Here is a 6725-nt window from a genome sequence, read left to right on the forward strand (position 1 = left end):
GAAGCTGGTGTGAAAGTTTGATTAATAAAACTGTTCTTTATAAATATTGTTAGTTATAAAGAACTATAAAACTTAATTGAAACCAAGTTTTTCTCCTTCTTGTGTTCACAGCTGGGCATTCAGCCCAGGGTGTGGGAACGCTTCCCTTCGCCATTTTGCACTCTGATGTTTTCACTTCCTTCTTTTGCTTTGTATCTGTAATTAAACCATTTGTATCAAATTACTAATCATTGTGTCTTTGTTCATGTATTTTTGAACCACGGAGAGAATCAAGTTGTACTGCATATTTTCTGCACACATTATTTTGTGATATGTTTGATCCCTCCACACCTTGTTGGGCCTCGTTTGCATGAATAATTTCGTTGCGTGAGATGATGTGAGCTGATCAGCCTGCGGTTCTGCTCAGGTTAAATAAAAGTCTGTGTTGCTTTGATAGATTCATCTGCAATGTTGGGTTTATAACAGCTATATTTTTTGTTATAGTTCAGTTTTATTTTGTTGTGACTTTTTGTTTGTCAAATTCAGTTATTTTTTTTATTAGTTACTATTAGATAAATATTAGTTTTAGCTTAGTAGTTTTTGTTTTTTTTATACTTTTGTTTAATTTTTAGTTGCAGTTTTCCAAGCATTATATTGTGATTAACACAATTTGGGTGATGAAAACTCAACTGAAGACAAACAACTGACTCTGGTGTTTTACATCCAGTCAGTTACTTTCTCACAATCAAACTAACTAAAACAGCTAAAAGCAATTTATAACTCAACTGCTGCAAGTTGTCCATTTCCTGAAGCAGCAAAGCAAGCCCAGGCCATCATACTGCCACCACCATGTGTGTCTGTTGCTATTACATTCTTTTCTATCCTTTGTTAGTTTTGAGTCTCATTAAGGAATATGTGTGATATTTTAGTTTCCTTCATGTTGTCAAACAAGCTCAGTTAGTTTAATGTGTCTGGTAGTAATGAGATCTGGGTGTGATCAGTGAAAATGATGAAAAAATGTGGTTCATTTTAGTTAATTTATGATTTAATAAAGGATTAAGATGGTTTGGATTGATGTTTGGGTTAATCAATTTGGCATTTTGATCACTATTGTCTAAACTTGTTTTATGATCTGAAATAACTGATAAAAAAGGAAGAACTGAAGAAAACCCACAAAAGAACCGATACTTTTCACTCTATTTGTATGAAGGTTTTAATTTCCCCATGAATAATAAAGGAACAGCTGGGACTGCGGCGCCACCTGCTGGAAACAGTAGGAATCAGCAGAACCTGTCTCTACTTTTCACTCTTTTGTTGGTTTGTTGCATATTTTCTTCAATGGAAAATTAAATGCATCCAAAATTAAACTTCAAAGTGAAGTTTTACTGAGTGCTGTGTATAAAAGTTACACATTTCAACTATTGGCTAGGATTTGTTCATTTAACTAAGAAATGTGGCACTAAAAGCTTTTCTATAAGACTTCAAAACAAACGCTTGGTTTTATATAAGGCAAAGCATTTGCACTGTAAAATATCACTGACATAAATAAACAAATAAAAATTATTTGTAATTAAAAGTGCTTATGTTCCAACACTGTTGACTCCTATTGATGCAATTTATTATTAAAATGTTTGGCCATAATCTTCTGTTTACCTTCTTTGTTGCTGTGACTCCATCACATTGAAGACTGAGTATGTGAAATAAACAGAAAACACATTAAATACATTTGAACTAATTGCTCTAACCTTGAAAGACCTTGAAAAAAGGAGTTAAATAACATTAAATAACCAATTATAAATGCATTTTCTGCTGTCTTTTAATATATTAAAAGCACAACAACGTTTCAGTGGTAATAAGGAAGCATATTCTATTTTTAAAATTTGATTCATTTGATACCAACATGTCTCATGATAGTATAAACATTAAAAACTACATTTCCTAAGATATAAGCAACTAAACATTAGTCTGCCAACCATTTGATACCTATTTAAACACAAAACAGGCAATAAAAAAAGTATATAATCTTTGCTATGATATGGCACTCAAATGAGTTAATACACTTTTTTAAAAAAGAAAACTGATCTATTCTCCTTGGTTTTATTCCATAGATTATTCCAAATATTTATTCAGTAAAAAGAAATGCATTTTATATTTTTTAATCTTTTTCAAAATGTCTTTCTCTTTCTCACTGTTTCGGTGTTTTTAATGTTTTTATCTTTCCTTTTTAAAAAGTCCAAGGGGTTAGAGTCCTTGTCAAACGGCGTTTTGAGTAAAGTCCGAGAGGTTAGAGTCCTTTTCAAACGGCGTTTTGAGTAAAGTCCGAGAGGTTAGAGTCCTTTTCAAACGGCGTTTTGACTAAAGTCCGAGGGGTTAGAGTCCTTGTCAAACGGCGTTTTGACTAAAGTACAAAGGGTTGGAGTCTCAGTTGACGGCATCTCAACTAAAGTTCTACAGCTTTTTATTTCTCTTTCTCACTGTTTCCGAGAGGTTAGAGTCCTTGTCAAACGGCGTTTTGACTAAAGTCCGAGAGGTTAGAGTCCTTGTCAAACGGCGTTTTGACTAAAGTCCGAGAGGTTAGAGTCCTTGTCAAACGGCGTTTTGACTAAAGTCCGAGGGGTTAGAGTTCTTGTCAACTAAAGTTCTACAGCTTTTTATTTCTCTTTCTCACTGTTTAAGTTTTAATGATGTTTTTTAAAATCTTTTTCTCTTTCTCATTGTTTATAACATGCTGTTTTTATTTTAATTAAGTAAAGCACTTTGAAATGCCTTGCTGCTGAAATGTGCTATACAAATAAAATTTGATTGATTGATTGATTTGATTAGTTCTGACTTTATTTTTTTTTAAGTTATTGGTAATATGTTATGTATTTTAAACATAACTTTTAAAATATAATCATCTACCAAGTTGTGAATTGTAATCAGTTTTAGTTTAGTACCAATGGATTCCTTGGATCTCTTCACCGGCTTCTTATGATTCTAATAGATCAACATCAATCATAAGCATTGGTAGGAATCACTTTATTGCTGAATAGCTTGTTTTTTTCCAACATTCATTGATCATTTATTTACTTCCCAAATCCTTTTTAATTTCATCCAACATGTATCAAATCAGGTCCTAAAATTTAGCATCATAAAGTTTATGGAAGTAGGATTTAAAATGTAATATCAAATAACAAAAACAATGAAAAATAATGATAATAAAAAAGGAAATATTCCCACATAATCCTTTAAAAAAATCAATCAGGGGAGATTAGAGATGACAGGTTTTTCTTTTTTGCTTGTCATGCTTCTGCACAGGTGCTGATTATCTATGAACATTTCTTTTTCAACTTAATGTAAAGCGATTTAAAATATTAATTTTCTCATAATATAATATTTATGTTCTTCACCTATATGTATGAAAAATAGCTCAAACCACAGACAAAATAATAAAGAAATAGAGTAAATCAACTGACAACTTAAAATGCTTTCACATTAACAGTAAAATATTTAGAAAATACAACTGCAAATAGATAGGTTGTATGGTGAACAATTAGTCAATTATACTACATTTATGGTGCTCAAGAATAATTATACAAACTTTTCTTTTGAAGTTGGCATACCTTATAATCGTTAAAGTTTCTCCTGTCAGGAACGTTTTATATTCCTAACCAAACATTACATCGATGATTACATACATACAAACATGTAGAAGTATTTTTCTGATTTCTTTTAAAAAGTTTAGTTCAAGCTAGAGAGAGGTATTTACTCCACGTTTCCTCCATTTCCTGAAGTTGCATCACTTTTGTCAGAACAGCAGGGACAGTGGGAGACAACCAGATATATCAGATAAATCAATCCCAATCCTAATGCTATCCAGAATCCAATGAACTAAAAAACAGGGAAAAAAGGAGAAACAAATTTAAACATTATATCTCATTAGCACAAAACAGCACTGGCCTGTGCTGTAGGTTGTGTAAATCTCATGTGTTTCTTACCTGCGACTCAGAATACCACAGCTGGGTTTTGGCCAGTAGCTCCTGAGATGAGGTGGAGTCGACTGGTTGACACCATTTCTGAGGTTCAGCGTTCTTAATCAGTTCATATGTTCCTGACCAATCGGTCTTTGCACAGGTGTAATAACGGCCATCAAGGAAGAGTATTACCAACCATACTCCAGCTGAAATAATGGTGGTACTAATGGCCTCACAGACTGATTTACATGATTGACAGTCAAATGGTTTACATGATTTACAGTGACATTTAACGGCAGACATTAGTGAAATGACTATCACTGGTGGGACAATGAAACATACTGAGGTATGTAGAATGTTGTATCTGGAGTCACAAGGGCATGAATAATCTACTTCCACCAGTTTCTCCAACACCAGCTGGATCAGTCCAAAGCCTAAAGTAAATGCCACTGGGCTCTTGGAAAATTCTCCTTTCAGTTTAGAAATCCAGCTTTTCTTGAAATCCATAGTTAGCTCTATAACTGGGGAAACACAAGTGGAAAAAAATGAAATTAGGAGAAACAATAACATCACATTAGCACATGTACTGAAGTACGATTTAAAATGCTTTTGCACCAACTGCAAAGTATTACCTTTATTTTCATGGTAAATGGACTGTATTCGTCTTCATTCATGAGTTAAATATGTTCAGTTTGACAAAAATTGAACATTTGTTTTCACACCTTTTAGTCCGGTAGACTTGGTTCAATTAAGAACCAAAATTGCAATTGATTAATTCTTCATACCATACAATTTTCAACTGAGATGGTTTGCTTTCACATTGCACTATGAAATGATCCAAACTAATTGAAAAACCTGTTCCCCTCCTGGCCTGTGGTGGCGCTGCGCCAATAACTATGGAGGGAAATACAAAAACCTTAAAAGAACTTTAAAATAAAAAATAAATGTTTTATTTTGTTTTGATTGCTGGAATAAAAAACGAGCTTGTTTGTCAAACCCTTATCTCTCTGGTCCGACCTAAAGACACACTCGGCTAATCAGCCATTGTTGCTCTGCTCTTGTTTTCTTTGTGGAGCTCATTTCTTGAAATCTGGACAACACATCTGCTTAGGCACATAAGCACTGATTATGTTAAGAAAGCAATATGGCTTTCAAAATAATATATCCTTACTTTTACTTAAAAGTCACTCGGGACGGTCAAAGGTTATTAACTGGCAGAATTTGGCCCGGGGGCCATGAAATGCTTCATTAAGATAAGATAACTGTCGTCATAACGCTCCCTTAGGAGTTAAGTTCCTAAATAAGTTTAATCTGATTGTACAATTTACATTTTAAAAAAAAAAACAAATGAAACACAATATATGTATGAAATAAGCAAAGCATGCTGACTGTAGACAAGTGACGAGTTTAACTGTAGATTTAAAACAAACCAAAAAAGACCCCAGCAGGTTTGTTAGATAAGAAAAACAACAACAAACCATATCCTAATTTTTTTTTATTTTAATCTTTTGTGTGTGGATATGATATTTTGTACTTTTTTAGCAACAAGAGCAGAATGTGAGTCACTCTTGCCTTAATTTGCTAAGTTTATAAAATTTTGGTGCCCAGGTTTGCATTTTAAGAAAAGCCACTGGATGTTTTTGGCCCCTATATACAATAAATTAAATTGAAAGCAAAACCCTGGATGAATACTTTGTGTTTCACTTTACATTTTACGTTTTAATTGTATCTATTTTAAACGGCCTGCCATCAGTGGAAATTTCATCCCAACATTGTCTTTGGATCTGGATCTGCACTGACTGAACTGGGAAAGCTAATTTATTCTATACTGTGACTGAGGTCCTCAAAAGGCCCACGGGCCACATGTTGGACACCCTAACTTATTCACAAAAAGGTCATGTTCACGTTAAATGAAAATGACCAGACAAACATTTTTTCAATAGGGTGTGAAACGGGTATGTCGGAGTTCTGGTCTGTCATAAAAAGTGATGATGTTCTGGGTTGTTCTGACCTCAAACGCACTTGTTATAAAATTAGATCTACAATGTGGCGTCTATTTTATTATTATTATTATTATTATTATTATTATTATTATTATTATTATTATTATTATTATTATTATAAGTCTTATTGTTGCAAGTCCTGTTCTTATAGGATTTTCAGTCAGAACCATTTTTAGTAAATACATGCAAGTATTTTGTATGCAGAACTTTATATCCAAGAATCAAGAAGTTAGATAAACTGAAGCAAAAAGTGTTGGTCATCCCCGGTTTTCCCTACATGACAGTCATACAAAATATTAAATATCTAACTTTTAATGTGAATTTAGTAGGTTGAATTTCTTCTGTTTACAAATATAATCACCACATAGGATCCCAAAAAACTGAAATGTTTAAATTAAGCATACTTACCTGACTCAGGAAAAAGACCAGGATGAACAAAAACACAAGACAAAAGTTTCCTATCAGGCTTATTCAGTTCACAACAGTGAATACAGAAAGTTTCAAACAAATTGAAATCATTTGTGGAAGCAGAAACGTACAGGTGTAGAATGACTTTAAGAAGTTTCAGTTTCTTTTATAAGCAGGACAGTGAAGAGGAGTTAATTACTAACCAACCCAATTTTTAATCAAGATTGGAAACAAAAACTGTTTAAATGCTACTCGAACACAACATCACAACATAAAAATGAATTTAACAAAACAAAGTCATGTCATGTTGGTTATATATGCTGCAGTCCGTCTCTTCCCAAAACGGTATGACTTGTTTTCTACTACATAAAAAAAAAAAAAA

At 33.0% G+C, this 6725-nt stretch overlaps 1 long non-coding RNA gene across 1 annotated transcript; it reads right to left on the reverse strand.

The window, feature by feature from the left end:
* Positions 1 to 2822: 2822 nt before the first annotated feature.
* On the reverse strand, positions 2823 to 6032 carry LOC107834401 (uncharacterized). The gene is made up of 2 exons (XR_001660192.1): positions 3957 to 6032; positions 2823 to 3849 (listed from the first exon to the last, which is right to left on the reverse strand). It is a non-coding gene; the product is annotated as an uncharacterized LOC107834401 (long non-coding RNA).
* Between the last annotated feature and the right edge of the window lie 693 nt (positions 6033 to 6725).

Source organism: Poecilia formosa, unplaced genomic scaffold (assembly GCF_000485575.1).
Source record: "Poecilia formosa unplaced genomic scaffold, Poecilia_formosa-5.1.2 Scaffold610, whole genome shotgun sequence".
Lineage (NCBI taxonomy): Eukaryota > Metazoa > Chordata > Actinopteri > Cyprinodontiformes > Poeciliidae > Poecilia > Poecilia formosa.